This window comes from Kogia breviceps, chromosome 8, assembly GCF_026419965.1.
Source record: "Kogia breviceps isolate mKogBre1 chromosome 8, mKogBre1 haplotype 1, whole genome shotgun sequence".
NCBI lineage: Eukaryota > Metazoa > Chordata > Mammalia > Artiodactyla > Physeteridae > Kogia > Kogia breviceps.
The window spans coordinates 6,152,302-6,166,079 of NC_081317.1; the positions used below are offsets into that span (position 1 = coordinate 6,152,302).

Sequence of the window (13,778 nt, forward strand, 5' to 3'; positions counted from 1 at the left end):
TAAAAAGGTAAAGAGATTCACACGAGTGGCCTGTGTTCTAATGGATTCACTCAGCTTGATAACAGGTTGTACTTGAAGGCTTGCGTTGGAAAGTCCTCCCAAAAGCTTTCCCCGAAATGGACTTGTATTGGCAATTAGGAATATTATTATAAAGCTTGTACTGTGTCTTCCTGTGGTTCCCTCTGTGTTTTTTCCTTGGAAGTCAAAGTTTCTTTTTATAAAAGTCATCAATATTAGTGTAAACAAAACTAGGCTGTTAAATAACAGTGTTCATTCGTGTCTGCCCAGGGCTGTTTTGACATTCACAGACTCATGCTTTACGTGGGGAAAACCCCTGCATTTTCGTAGATTTCTTACACTTTTGCCAGATTATTTGGAGTTGAATTTGCTCAGAAAATAGTGTGATTTAGATATTTATCGCGCAATTCTGCCAATTCCTTGCTTAAGGCCTAGGTATATATTGGCATGCTTTCCTCTAAAAGTATCTATTAGAAAACACATTCTTAATGTCTATATTTGATCTTGAGTGGAGATATTTACTTCACCAAAAGATATATTAATTTGCTGGTAAAGTTACCATAAATTACCATAAATTTGTTATAAGTTCTCATAAAATATTAATTCCCCGAAGTATTTAATATGTTATTCCATTAAAATAGATTGACCCAAAGTTTATCAAAAAATCATTTGGGGTTAAAGGAGGTAAAATCAGTATATGTGTCCCAGAAACATACCTGGCACAAAGGTATGCATTCTGTAGCAAATATTTTATTACCCTGAATTGTAAAATTGTAGTGATTTTTATTTCTTGAAAGACTTTTTAAAAGGCATTACTATTATGACCTTTTCTTAGAAAAAAAGCTATCTATCCTTGCTCATTGTAGAAATACCTGAAAATACAACCAAATGAAGTAGGAGAAAAAATTAAAACATCCAACTATGGTTAATAAAATACAATACCTTTCAGAGCCTCCACCATTCCTTCCCGGTCTCTAAACAAAGCTATTTTACTTTTTTTTTTTTTTGGCCGCGCCGCGTGTCTTGCGAGATCTTAGTTCCCTGACCAGGGATCGAACCCGTGCCCCCTGAAGTGGAAGCACAGAGTCCTAACCACTAGACCGCCAGGGAATTCCCTCAGAGCCTTTTCTTTAAAAAAGATTATGTGTACTACACATGTACAGTGTAAAGAATACGAACAAAGGGAACAGCTGCGAAATCCACAACCTATCTTAAGAAATAAAAATCTTATTGTTGCCTTTCAAGTCTCCCTTCCTAACTTCATCCTTCTCTTTACCTTAGAGGTAAACTTTATCCTTAATTTGGTGTTAATCATCTCCTCGCTTCTTCATAGCTTTACCATAGGTATCTGTATCTCCAAAGAGTTTATTTCATAATTTTGCGCCCTTTTCCCCTTTATAGAAACAAAATCATACTTTCATTTCTTTTCTTGTGACTTGACTGTTTTTCATTTGATATTCTGTTTTTTACTTAATTCACGTGGACTACAGAACACGTAACTTTTATATATTAATTTTAGAGCCAGATGCTTGCTAAACTCTTTTTATTTCTATTTTGGGGTTTTCCTTAGAGAAGTCATAACACCAGCAAATAACGACAGTCTTATTTCTTCTATTTCTCTTATCTTGCTCTGTTGGTTATGACCTCTATTATGTTGGCAGTAGCAGTTATTGTGGACTTCCTTATCTCGTTCTAGATTATAAAGACAGTGCTTCAAATGTTTCCCCATTAAGCATGATTATAATATACCCTTTATCGGGCTAAGGGATTTCCCTTCTTTTTCTATTTTGCCAAGAAGTTTTTTTTTTTTTAAAGCTTGACTTAACATTGAACATCATCAGATACCTTTTCTGCTTCCCTGCTTCCTTTAATCCATTAACGGGTAGATTACATTATTAAATTTTCTTGGGCTCCCCTGGTGGTGCAGTGGTTGAGAGTCCGCCTGCCGATGCAAGGGACACGGGTTCGTGCCCCGGTCCGGGAGGATCCCACGTGCCACGGAGTGGCTAAGCCCATGAGCCATGGCCGCTGAGCCTGCGCGTCCGGAGCCTGTGCTCCACAACGGGAAAGGCCACAACAGCGAGAAGCCCGCGTACCGCAAAAATAAATAAATCAATAAATAAATAAAATTTCTTGTATTGAACCAAATTAGTGTTCCTGGGACAAGTATAACTAGGTTATGATGTACTTTTTTTTATACAGAGCTGAATTTATTTTGTTAACATTTTAAGATTTTGCATCTATAGTCATTGAAATTGATCTGTAATTTTTCTTTCTTGGCTGTTCTAGTTTGCTTTACTTCTTTTTAGTTTTGAAGTGTTGCTCTTTATTCTCTGGATAATGTATGTGAGATGAAATTAACTGTTCCTTAAATATTTTGTAATACTGTATTGTGATCCAATTCCTTTATTGTCTTTTTCTTTGGTTGATCCTGGTATGTTATATTTTTCTAGAAATATATCCATCTCATCCCAAGTTTTCAAATTTAGTGGCCAAAAGTTGCCCATAATATTCTCTCACCTTAATTTTTTGCTGCATATATTGTGTGTCCCCCTTATTTATTCCTAATATTATTTATTTATACTTTTGGGGGAGGGCCTTTAAAAAAAAAATCGATTCTTATTTATTTATTTGGCTGCATTTGGTCTTAAATGTGGCACCCGGGATCATCGTTGTGGCATGTGGGATCTTTTGATGCGGCGCGGGCTTCTCTCTAGTTGTGGCACGTGGGCTCCAGAGTGCACAGGCTCAGTAGTTGTGGCGCGCAGGATTAGTTGCCCCGCGCCACGTGGGATCTTAGCTCCCCGACCGGAGATCGAACCCACGTCCCCTGAATTGGAAGGCGATTCTTAACCACTGAACCACCAGCAAAGTCCCAGGAAGGGTCTGTTTTGTTTTGTTTTGTTTTGTTTTAATAATGTATATATTTTAAATTATTTATTTATTTTTGGCTGTGTTGGGTATTTGATGCTGCACGCAGTCCTTCTCTAGCTGCGGTGAGTGAGGGATACCCCTCTTTGGGTGCGTTGGCTTCTCATTGCAGTGGCTTCTCTTTGTTGCAGAGCACGGGCTCTAGGTGCACGGGCTTCAGTAGTTGCGGCACATGGGCTCAGGAGCTGTGGCTCACGGGTTCCAGAGCACAGGCTCAGTAGCTGTGGTGCACGGGCCTAGTCACTCCACGGCATGTGGGATCTTTCCCGACCAGGGCTCGAACCCGTGTCCCCCGCACCAGCAGGCAGACTCCCGACCACTGTGCCACCAGGGAAGTCCGGGGGTCTTTTTTTTTTTTTTTAAAGGGCATTAATGGTCTTCATCTTTTATTTATTTGTTTGTTTGTTTGTTTTTGGCCATGCTGTGCAACATGTGGGATCTTAGTTCCCCGACCAGGTATCGAACTGTGCTCCCTGCAGTGGAAGTGCAGAGTCTTAACCATTGGACCGCTGGGGAAGTCCTGAGGGTCTTTTTTTTAAAATCATTTTTTATTAGTATTTTACAAGAACCAAAAGTTATCTTTATGGAGCTTCTTTTTACTTTCTATTTTATTTATTTTCTTTTTCTTCTTCTTCCTCCTCTTCCTCTTCTGTCAATATCTTTGGATTTATTTTATTGCCCTTTTAAAAATTTCTTTCTTCAGATGCTTTCCTCATTTCAACTTTTCTTCTTTTCTAATATAAGCATTTAAGGAACAAAGTTCCCATTTAACTACTGTTTTATTTGCAACCCACGAATTTTGGTATGCAATAGTATTATTATTGTTCATTTCCAGATATTTTTCATTTCTTTTACTATTTAGTCTCTCCAGTAGTTTATTTGGAAGCATATTTTTAAATTTCCAATTGTATGACGTATTTAAACTTATCTTTTTGTTAATGATTTCTAATTTAATTTCATTTTGGTTTTAGAAAGTCTGAGTTTGAGACTTTTACGTTTGTTGAGACTTGTCTTATAGCCTAGTACAGGGTCAGCTTTTATAAATGTGCTCTAAGTAATTGAAAAGAATGTGTATTTTCCATTTCTTGGTTGCAGAGTTCTACATTTTTTCATTAGAGCAAACTTGCTGATTACCCCCATCTTCCCATCATTAAGGATTTTTTGTCTGCTTGTTGTAATGTATTTTGATAGAGATATGTCTCTTCTTTGTGCCTCACTTTCCTTGTCTGTAAAATGGGGACACAGAAGGAAAAGATTGATGCGAGTGTTGGTTGAGATAATATGTACAAGATACTCAAAGCCATTTATGGCAGTGGCCAGTGATCATTACATTAACTACTGTGATGATAACGATGGAAGATTTGGCATTTTCTGTCCATTTTGCTCTTCCATTGTAAAGCTGTTTTATTAAAAAATAAAGTTTAGAATTGTAATATCTTCAATGTGATTTAATTTTTCACTGATATGTGGTGATCTTCTTTCCACAGTCATGTTTTATGCCTTGAAGTCTATTTTACCCAACATAAACCAGCCTTTTCTTTGGGTCAGCATTTGCCTGGCAAGTCTTTCCCATAGTTTTAGTCTACATGTTTCTATGTTCCCATATTTAGATGTGTCTTTTGTAAATGGCATATAGCTGGATTTCTTTTTAATACAGTCTGATGGTCTTTACCTTTCACCTGGAGAGTTTGGATGGATGTATACCATCTCATTTTATTTCTATTTGTTTCACTTTTTCTATGTTTCCTTCCCCCTTTCCCTAATACTCTCTGTTTCTTGCCTTCTTGGATTTTTGAAAATTGTGTTTTGTTTTCCTCATTCCATTTTCAACTCTGCTGCTTTGGAGATTATGTGTTCTATTTCTGTGCTTTATTTGGTAAACCTAGACTTTTTTTGGCTGCATTGGGTCTTTGTTGCTGTGTGTGGGCTTTCTATAGTTGTGGCAAGTGGGGGCTACTCTTCATTGCGGTGCACGGGCTTCTCAGTGCGGTGGCTTCTCTTGTTGCAGAGCACGGGCTCTAGGCATGCAGGCTTCAGTAGCTGTGGCACGTGGTCTCAGTAGTTGTGTCTCATGGGCTCTAGAGTGCAGGCTCAGTAGTTGTGGCGCACAGGCTTAGTTGCTCCACGGCATGTGGGATCTTCCTGGAGCAGGGCTCGAACCCGTGTCTCCTGCATTGGCAGGCAGATTCTTAACCACTGCGCCACCAGGGAAGTCCTAGACATTTTAACATATATATTCAGCCTAACTGTAAAGTAAATTAAGGACTTTACTAATGTCCACCCAAACAACTTTAACTAAAACTAGCTCCCTCTTAACATTGCAATGTATTTGTGAATATTTTTGGTTCAACTGCATTAATTTTTTTTTTATAGTTCTGTAAGTATACTTTCTATTTTCTTTGTTCACCATTTCTTTTTGTACCTGGGGTCTTATTCCTTCTTCCCAAAGGACACCTTTAGAAGTTCCCTTAGGAGAGATTTATTACAGTAAAATCTCAGTTTTTGTTTGATTGGAACTGTCTTTTTTTCACTTTCATTCTTGAAACATGATTTCTCCATGTGTACAGCCCTAGGGTTATTGTATTGCACCTGGAGGGTCTTATGCTGCCATCTTTTGACTCCCGTTTGTAGTTGAGAAGTCACAGTGTGTGAGAAGCCAGTATAATTGTTAATCCTTTGAAGATAATCTGTCTCTTCTTTTTAGTAACTATTAAGATCTATTTTCTTGTCTTTTTGTCTTTAAAATAGGGGTGACTTTCTTTATCTTCCTTTTGATTCATTGGGCTTATTGCCTCCAAATTGGAATTTTCTGATGTTTGCCTATTCCTCATTCTATTGTTTCCATTGGAACTCTGATTATAAGTCATTAGTTAAAATATCTACTCTATCCTCCATGCCTGTTAAGCTATATTTGTATTTTTCATCTCTTTGTCTCTCTCTTTCTCTGTTTTGTTCCATGTAATTCCTTTAGATATAACTTTCATTTCAATAATTCTCTCTTAAGCTGTGTCTAATCTGTGGTTTAACATGTCCATTGAGTTTCTAATTTCAGTTGTTACATTTTCATTTCTAGAAGTTCTTTATAGTTCTCTTTAAAATCTATATAGTCATTTGTTATTTTCTTGTTGCTTTGTCACACCCTTGTACCATATTTTACTTCTTTAAGCATACTAAACACACTGACTTTATATTCTCTGTTTGATTAATTTCAGTATCTACAATTTATATGGGCCTCTTTCTTTAGTTTGTTGTGTCTGCTGACTTGTTTCCTCCTATATTTTTGTCCTTTCTTCTATAATGCCATAAATGCGTTGCTGAAAAACTTTATGTTCTGGAAAAAAAAAAGCTGCTAAAAATAATGAACAGGACTTAGGGGAAAATAGGCTTAGAAATAGATCACTCAATACTTACAGAACTTTGTAACCAGAGAACCAACAAGACAGAAATCCTAGTAAAACAACTAGCATTTGAATTGAGTATCACAGCCCTTGTCCTTTAAGATGTAGGTCCTTCTGAGTATTAGGGCCTTAAGACATGTAGGTCCTTGGAAGCATTCACTTTCAGCAAAATGAAAAATCTGATCCTGGATAAATACTTCCTGCGCTTATCTGTTGTTCTGCCACAGGTGGAAATATCTTTCCAGATTTTTCATTTGTAGCTTTACCAGTTAGTTCAACAGAATGAGTATTGTAGCAGTTCTTGAAGCCACTGAAGCAGCCACTAGTTGCAATTCTGTAGATTTTTAGCATTTTTCTTTCTTTTCTTTTCTAAATTGAAGTATAATTGACGTGCAGTATTATATTAGTTTCAGACGTACTTAGCCTTTTTCTTAAAATCTGCATGACGTTGCTGAGGCTTACCTGCGATGGCTTCCAAACATTAATTTACTGTGAAAAATTGCATATAGACCGGCAAGGCTTCTGTGTTATACCAACATCATTGCCTTATATTTCAGTCACATAAGAAAGTATGTCACAGCAGAAAAACATGTGAGATTCAAAACAGAGTGTGTGTGATTATAAATGTGCGTTTTTTTTTGAATTTCACCTCTGGCCTACATTTAAAGTGGGTTCTCCAGGGAGCTGGCATTACCTGGAGTCACTACCAGGCCAGGACTGCATCAATCTGAATTTCCAACTTGGGGTTGGGGATCCACACATGCTGTGTGAATTCTAGTCCTTTGTGATTGAAAAATTTCCAGGATGACTTTTTAATTTTCCTCCCTCAGGTCAGATCCAAGGTAGTTAACTTAACAAACGTGCAATTGCTGGGTCCAGTTGCAGCTTTAGGACTTTTGGAAGGTACTACCAAATTGAATTGCTCTCTTCAACTATTTTAATATTTCCAACGAGGTATTGTTATTTCTTATACGTAGAGAGTCATTTTGTTATTTTTATGGAAGTACTCTTTACCTCCTCCCTAAGGATGTGATAAATTACTGGATTTTAGCATCACAGATGTTGAACTTCATAGAGCAATGTCTAAACGTTGGAATTCTGAAGTTATTTTGCTTATGAGTATCACTTGAAGCACTATAATTTCCCCCAAACTGTGATTTGATTGTTATATCAGTTTTTGCATTATCAGCAGTGAAGCCTCTTGTCGGTATGAAGCTGAAAGGATGCAGTGTTTCAGTTCTTATGGATACGTAATGTAATTTCCCATTTTGACTTCTAATAGCCTTCAGATCTAATATAAATGTCTTTTCCTCCAGTTTCTGCCCATGATTAAATTATCCAATTGTATTCAAGATCACACCCCCTCCTTTTTCCAGCAGTCAGCCCCACCACACTTGGAATGCCATGCCCGTGTTTACAAAGACATTGTAGCTGCTCCCACCATGAGTAGGATGGACTTGCCTAAACTACGCTTGTGTTTGATGACACGGCTCATGGGAACTATATGTGCGTCTTCTAAGCTGCGTAGGATCTGGGTAGGAGCCTGATTTTCTTCTTCTCCTTTTGGGAAGTTAAATGTTCCACAGAGGGATTGGCTCTGTGGTCAGATTGCCTAAATCTGCTCGAGTCCACGTTTTTGCTTTGTGTTCAGTATCAGTGTGTGGCCAGATGTTGAGTCATTTGCTTACAAGAGGGTATTTGTGAGCCTTGAGGCACCCAGTTTAACTAAATGTAAATTTATACGTTGAAAGTAGACATAAGAAAAACAACTGACCGTTTTACCTCTGGGCCAGTGAACATATTTGGATGCTGTGAGGATGCCGTGTGCCTCAGAAGAACGACGGGGAAAGAAAATAAGTTCAGTGGAACGGTTTTTATGCCACTGTCAGAAAGCTTTGGATTTGAAGACTTGGAATGAGTTGTAGTGATTTGAAGTTAGTGAAGCTGGCTATGTCAAAGAACCAGTAGAGGTTGGAATAGGTCATCTCACGGCTCGTGACCCATACGCTCAAGTTGAAGGTAAAACCAGACTTTTTTCCTCCTTTTTAAGGAGATGGAAAAGATAGTCCTTACTATCTGTCTTGTAATATCGAGCAGTCGAAGGACTGCAAAGGGGACATGGAAAAATCAAACCATATTATGTCTTACTCAAATATAGGAGTCTCTTGTAAAAAAATTAAAGCACTGAGGATAAGGTGGAAGTATTCTCTGCTGTCCAGCCCTCCACCTCCCAGACCCTCCTCAGAGGTGGTCACCCCCGCCATTGGTATGTGTCCTTATAGACCTTTCAAAATAGGTTTTTATTGAGGTGTAATTTACATACCATAACGTGGCCCCATGTTACATGGACAGCTCAATGCGTTTTTACATATATATGAAATCGTGTGCCACCACCCCAGACAAGGGACATTTCTAGGACCCCAGCAGGCTCCCTGGAACCCTCCCCCCACCCCAAAGTTATTGTAATAATAAGAATAACTGTTATTCTGCCCTCTGACATACGTTCGTTTAGCCTATTTCTGTACTTCATACAAATTATATAATACATATTCTTCTGTTTGACTTCTCTAACTCGGTATGATGTCTGTGAGATTCATAGTTTTGTCACGCGGGGCTGGTTTGTATTGCTGTGTGGTGCCCGTTGTGTGGGTGTACCACAATTTATCCTTTCTCAGGTTGGTAGATGTTTGGACTGTTTCCATGTTGAGACTAAATTAAGAATAAAGCTCCTAAAAGAAAAAAAAGAACAAAAGCTCCTGTGAACATGTCAGTTGGTGGCCGTGGTCTCTCCGCCTTGGGCGTGTACCTGAGGTGAGGTGGAACCCTGTGTCACAGGTGTGTGTTTGGTGCGGTGCACTGTCAGAGCTTTGACAGAGTGGCTGTACCAACCGACACACAGCGGCAGCTGCTCCTTGCCCTCATGAACCGTTGGTATTCTCAGTCCTTGTATTTTAGCCTTTTTGATGAGCATGGAGTGGACTCTGGTAGTGGTTTTAATTCGCATTTGTATTTCCTTGATGACGAATGATGTTGAGCATCTTTTCGTATACCATTATCTGCCATTTGAGTAACCTCTTTTTTGAAGTGCCCAAATCTTTAGCTCATTTTATTAAAAAAGAAAAAATTTATTTAGGGGCTTCCCTGGTGGTGCAGTCGTTGAGAATCCGCCGGCCAATGCAGGGGACACGGGTTCGAGCCCTGGTCCGGGAAGATCCCACGTGCCGCGGAGCAACTAAGCCCATGCGCCACAACTACTGAGCCTGCGCTCTAGAGCCTGTGAGCCGCAACTACTGAAGCCCGCGCACCTAGATCCAGTGCTGCGCAAAAAGAGAAGCCTCCGCACCACATCGAATAGCAGCTCCCGCTCGTGGCAACTAGAAGAAAGCCCGTGTACAGCAATGCAGCCAAAAATAAATAAATAAAAATAAAATAATAAAACATTAAAAAAAAGAAAAGAAAAATAAAGTGCAGTGATTTAACTGCACTCAAGGTCAACATTAAAATATTTTTATTTATTTATTTATTTGGCTGTGCCAGGTCTTAGTTGAGGTATGTGTGATTTTTAGTTGCGGCACTGGGGGATCTTTAGTTGTGGCATGCGGAATCTAGTTCCCTGACCAGGTATCGAACCCGGGCCCCTTGCATTGGGAATGTGGAGTCTTAACTGCTGGACTGCCAGGAAAGTCCCTTTAGCTCATTTTAAAAATAGATTTTCATCTTTCTGGCATACCGGTGCTCTTTATACACTTCGTATATGAGTGTATGTATATGTGTGTGTGTGTGTGTGTGTGTGTGTGTGCGCGCACGTGAGTATGTACATATATACATATGTATGTATGTATATACTAATACAGTTATCTTTACTTACCCCCAATAAAGTCTTCTCTATGCCTTTAATCAATATGTGGGTCATCTTTTATTTTAAAATTTTCATCATTGCTATTAAAATATTGTGTGATGGAAAAAGCCTAGACAAGCAGACTATTATCATTTCCAAGTTACACATTTTTAAGCATCAGGCTTAGAAATACAGAGAGCCCAGCTCTCCGTGGCCCCATCTCTCAGTAGACCAGTGCCATCAGATTGGACATGGTGCCAAAGAACCATTTAAACTCTTGATGTATTCTCGATTTGAGGGGCCGGGGGTAGAGTATAGTGTGTAAAGAGGTGGGCAAGAGACTACTTTTTAATGGAGTCAGTATTTCAAGCTTTATAGAGTTTGGAGATTACTTGTGAAGAATCAGAATGCTAAGTAGCCATTAATTTATTTTATTAAAATATTTCTAGTAATTTTTTTCTTGCAGTTTGCTTCCGCTTGGTATAGCTTTTCATCCAACTAAATTCCGAATTTGTCTATTTCTATTTAAACATGGGCCCCCAAATGAGTTACCGTATATATATATTTTTTAATTTAAGGGAGTTCTAATGGAATCATGATTTCATGGCCTTATTGTCATTTTTAAAAAGCATCTCGGGCTTCCCCGGTGGCGCAGCGGTTGAGAGTCCGCCTGCCGATGCAGGGGACGTGGGTTCGTGCCCCGGTCCGGGAAGATCCCACGTGCCGCGGAGCGGCTGGGCCCGTGAGCCACGGCCTCTGAGCCTGCGCGTCCGGAGCCTGTGCTCCGCAACGAGAGAGGCCGCAACAGTGAGAGGCCCGCGTACCGCAAAAAAAAAAAAATAATAATAATAATAATAATAAAATAAATTTAAAAAAATAAAAAGCATCTAACTTGTTGACAGAATTCCTGAGTTGTGAAGTGTTCCTATCCATTCATTCCCTCGCCTATTATTTGTTGCCTATGTGCTGGTGAGGTGTGGCGGTGGCATAGATACTGTCGGGGAATCACACAGTCCTTGACTTTAAGGAACTTGCCTTTCGTTTTCTTCCTAACACTTAGTGACTGTACGGTGAATTTTCCCATGTGCTCCCTACATACTTCTTGAATGCCATTTTGGTGACAGACACTTTAAAGTCGGGTTTTATCTGTCGCTGTGCTTTGGAATAATAACGTGCTAGACAAATGTGGGTGAGCGGCAGCGCCTAATCTCTGCTTTCTGATAATGCTGCAGCTGGCTAGTGCTGGGCCGGGATGAAAAAGGAAAAGGTTATCAAAATGAATGGAATGTGAACTAATGTTTCCGAACAGAGAGAACAGTGTTTTCTAAATGCATGCATTAAACCGAGTCCATCCATGTCAGGCAGTGAATAATTCCCTTTCTCTAATTCGCCCTCGCCTTGTGACTGTTGGCTCTTACATAATTTCTAAATGCAAAATAGGATATTGTTTAACAGAAACTGCAGTTTGTGGTTCCAAGTAGCTGCAGAAATTGTTAGTGTCCTCAAGTGACGGTTTTTAAACTCTGGCATCAATTTCTCCTTTTCTTACAGGTCTAGTTTCATTTAACTTGTGTGATTCTTTGAGTGCTAATGTCTTCATTTTCTGGGCAGTTGTTTGCCATCAAACAGTTAACTTGGATTCTTAATTCAAATTCATTGCCGTTCTGGGTGTTGACTAACCAGAAGAACTCTCTATACAATGTGAGAAGCTGCCCTGTTTGGCCTAATCATGATGAAATGTACTGGTTTAGGAGGTTGTCCTAAGTTGGAATCAGGGGTGCCTGCTCTGTGAAGCACGGGTTCTGTTCTAACTGAAGCCAGCTGAGTAGCAGAGTGTTAAATTTTTTTACCATTTGGGGAAACATTCTCTAGCAAGATGACTACTTTAGTTATTGTACGTATAAGGAATTGTACTATTAAATTTTTTTCTCTGCCCTTGCTGTAACCACGAGGTTGACAGCTTTATTAAACATGTTAATATCTTTGGGGCTTTCTCCAAATTTGCTTCATATCAAATGTCTGACTGGTTATCTGAAGGAATTGTTCACTGTACCAATGTAGAAAACAATTTTTTTCCAAAAGAGGAAGTGGTTTGTATGAAAGCAGGAAATAAATTTCTCAACGGCAGCTTGATCTTTTAGTTTAAAATTGTTTTCGTTTGCAACAAGAGAAAAATGTATAGAGTAATGGATGTCGTTGCTGCAACTATTCTTTAAAAGTGGATCAGTGTTCAGAGATTCTAGAAAAGTCATCTTTGTTATCCTCTTGTTTATATCTGTCCCGTAAGCAGTCATATCTGTAGAGTTTATGTTTTGTTTATTTTGCTCCTCAGTGTGCCTGTATGAAATGAACATCCCGAATGGTTTCCGTTGTTTTGATGCTTAATGTTTGTCCTGAGTAATACGGATATGTTTTCTTCTGTTTTGATACTTCATATGGGAAATGGAATTTAATGGAAATTTTCCCCAATTATCAGATGTGGAATAAATGTATTTATATTTGGAAACAGGACACAACTTTGAATATTAGTAGGATGCGGGTTTTTTTTTTTTTAAGGGTATGACACTCAATATTTAAAAAATGAATTTGTGATAGGAATGTTGAAACATAACATTATTTACTATGGTTAGATGTTTCACATACAGGTATTCTTAACGTTGCATTCAGCTCCCAGTTTTAGTTCATTTGCTAGCAATTACTACAGCCTCTATGTTGTTGACCTTAATTTTCGCTTCTTTGCTTTGGAAATAAGTGGTTTTTACACAACAAATGGAGTTTGGGTAAACAAACATTTAAAAAGTAACAGGAGGGGCTTCCCTGGTGGCGCAGTGGTTGGGAGTCCGCCTGCCAATGCAGGGGACGCGGGTTTGTGCCCCGGTCCGGGAAGATCCCACGTGCCGTGGAGCGGCTGGGCCCGTGAGCCATGGCCGCTGAGCCTGCGCGTCCGGAGCCTGTGCTCCGCAACGGGAGAGGCCACAACGGTGAGAGGCCCGCGCACCGCAAAAAAAAAAAATAATAATAACAGGGAAGTAAAAATCTCAGAGCATCAGAAATGTTGGGGGGTGGGGTGCTCCCCAAAGTGAATGTATATGAAGACCAAGTGCTTTTAAAAGCCTCTTCAGTGAACTATTTCCAGTATGCATTATGTTACTTACATGAAAATGCTAACACGAGAATCTATCTTAGCTTTGCTTTAGTACTCCTAACAACAAGCCTCTACGTGAATGTTCAAAATAGCAATAGAATGAAGTAAGATGATAGGTCATTCCCATACCCTAGATCTGAAAATAAAAGTGAACTGAATAAAACATGAATACAAATATTCATATTATATGAATATATGAACATGAATATAAAATAAAATAAATAAATGATATTTACTTGAGTGTGTGTGTGTGTGTTTGTGTGTGTGTGTGTGTGTGTGTGTGTGGCTTCAATACTTGGCATTTCCTTTGTGCCCCTCATTGTTCTAAAGGCTTTTGTACGGCAACTCATTTAATAAAATATTTTAATTTTTACTGATAGTAAATGGTCTATCATGGCCAGGAGCTGGTTCTTAATATATATATTTTTAATTAATTCATTTTAGTCTT

At 38.9% G+C, this 13,778-nt stretch overlaps 1 protein-coding gene across 25 annotated transcripts in view; it reads left to right on the forward strand.

Moving 5' to 3' along the window:
• FNBP1 (formin binding protein 1) overlaps positions 1 to 13,778 on the forward strand; it is a 140,868-nt gene that overhangs the window by 81,464 nt on the left and 45,626 nt on the right. The window lies entirely within an intron of this gene.